We start from the raw sequence: 2,478 nt of genomic DNA on the forward strand, positions 1-2,478 counted from the left end.
ATATCCACCCGCAACAGCTGCAACCACCTTTTGCTTGGCTGTCCACAGCCCCTACCTGCTCGGATGCATTTTAACGGAAATCTATGGGGTGCCCTTTAGCCAGGGAAACGCCCACTCTGTGGTGTCGGGAGATCTTGGGCAGGAAAGCCCTCTTGTCCTCTGTGCGCACACTGCATGCCTGTGTGCACCCTCACGTGTGTGTGGACACTGCGGTGGCTACACGCATGCATGCAACTTTAGATATGGAAGATTCCATCAGAAGAGGCTGCTGGGTAACCCCAACCACATGGGACTAGAGACAGGACAACACCCGCCCTTGGTGGTTCAGGGACATATTGTCCCCGGGTCTGCGAACCTCCAAGGGGGACGGTCCCACTGCCGGCCCCATCACTGTGTGGTCCCGGGCAAGTCACTCTGCCTCTCTGCGCGCAGCACCCGGCACACAGCAAACACTGAGGAAACCAGAGTCGCTGCCTCAGTCCGTCAGCGAATATTCATTGTCGAGCCACTGCCGGGCACCCCCGGGCACAAGCCAGGAGCTGGGGAGACCGCTGCGAGGGACTCCAAGCCAGCCTGCCGTCGAGAGCTGACCCTCCTCGAACACAGCGCAAAATGTCTAAGGCTGTTGCATGATGTGTCGGAAGCGACAAGGGGGGGGGCCTTGCTCAGAAGGTGACACGCGAGCAAAGACGGGTGACAGGCCGTGTGCCGACCGGAGGGAAGGATTCCAGGTAGAGGGCACAGCGGATGCAAAGGCCCTGTGGCAGGACCCTGCTGGGTAACTCGGGGAGTTTCAGCCGTCCCCCGGCCTGCCATTGTCTTTCTCAAAACTGACAGGCACAAGTGTCCCCGGCGCGAGTGCTGCAGAGCGAGTGACATCTCTCCTCGTGACCGTGACCGGGCCGCGGCCTCTTCAGCCCCGAATGCCTTTGGGGGTTCACGTGTCACCCGGCGGCGGGTGAGCTGCCCTGACTTCAGAAGAACGGCATGGGGTGGAGGGGCCCCTCACCTATGACTGCCAAAAGCGGTCATGGGCTATTTTTAACCCCGGGGAGGAAGTATTTATTGTTCCCGGCTGACGAGCGCCGGGTGCCGTGTGTGGAGCTTTCCTGGGCAGGCAGATCGGGGTCCCTTCCACCATGGTGAGTGGCGCAGGCCTGGGGGTGACGGCTCCGGGTGGGTGACCAGCCCAGGACCTGGGTGGAGGGGGAGACGGCGGCCTTCAAGGGATCAGCGCTGCCAGCCGTGTGCAGAGCCCCCGTCGATGGCCCGACAGGCCACAGGTGGCGGCCGCCGCTCCCGGGACACGTGGAGTCAGAGGGTTGGCTTTTTTGTGCTCGCCACGGACCCCTCGGGGAATCAGTGATTCCCGGGGCTCACAGGATAGATGGGGCGCTTTGAGGAATCCGGCTGCAATTCTCTTCTCCTGCTCAGGCTGCCGGGAAAACTAGCACCTTTTTGTTTTCACCTTTTGAAGTTTCACCCAAACTTAAAACTATTCCCCCCGTGTGGGTGGGTGAGGGGTTCCCCTCCCGAAGTGGGCAGCTCCCCAAAATCAGCATCCACGTAGGAGAGGGGCACTAGGGGCACGGACTCTGGAGTCAGAAAGCCAACGTTCAACTCTGGCTCTGCCTGTGTGTGGCTGTGAGAACCCGGGCCAGAGACCTAACCTCTCTGAGCCTCTGTCGCCTTCCCTGCAAAACGGGGGTGATCGTAAGGGCCCTTATTTGAAAGAGCAGCCAGGAGAACTACGGGAGATAATAGTATGTGGGCAGTATTGAAGCGTTTGCTGTGATTTAAAGTCAGAGAAGGCTCATCCCAGCTCTCTGGGAAGCTGAGGAGGGAGGATTGCTTGAGGCCGGGAGTTTGAGACCAGCCTGGGCAACATAGCCAGACTTCACCTCTAACAAAAAAAAAAATCGAAAATAAAGAAAAATAAAGAATAAAGTTAGAAGTGTGTAAGGGAGGGAGTCTCACTGGCCTGCCCTGTGCGGGTGACACGACATGAGGACAGAATTTGAGAGAGGAGGTTTCGAAGTTGCTTGGATCAACGGAGTCGGGGGTGGGGAAACGTCGCATTCTAACACCCTGAAAACCTGTGGTTTCTCCTTGGCGTGCCACCCAGCATGGTGCGCCTGGCTTTTTCTTTCCCTCACATCCATTCCCCTTCTGTGCGTGCTGGGGCCTCTCATGAGATGCGGCCAGACCTGCCGCCGCCCCACACATGTGGCCTCCACCTGAGACTCACGGTCGGCACCGTCTCCTGGTCAGCAGAGGGGCCGGCCTGAGCCCTCCACAGCCTCTCCTGGCCCACCAGGACCGGGGGCTCTGGGGAGACCTCGTGCCGGGCCCCTGTCCCCCCAGCATCCGTGCTGTGAGGTCTGGGTGGGGGCATCTGCGTCCACTTCACAGGTGAGCCCTGCACGGGGCCAGACGTGCCGGGGCGGCCCCCACCCCAGCCTCGGACCCCCCTCACCC

This window comes from Carlito syrichta, unplaced genomic scaffold (assembly GCF_000164805.1).
Source record: "Carlito syrichta isolate Samal-C Ts95f unplaced genomic scaffold, Tarsius_syrichta-2.0.1 Scaffold302368, whole genome shotgun sequence".
Taxonomy (NCBI): Eukaryota; Metazoa; Chordata; class Mammalia; order Primates; family Tarsiidae; genus Carlito; species Carlito syrichta.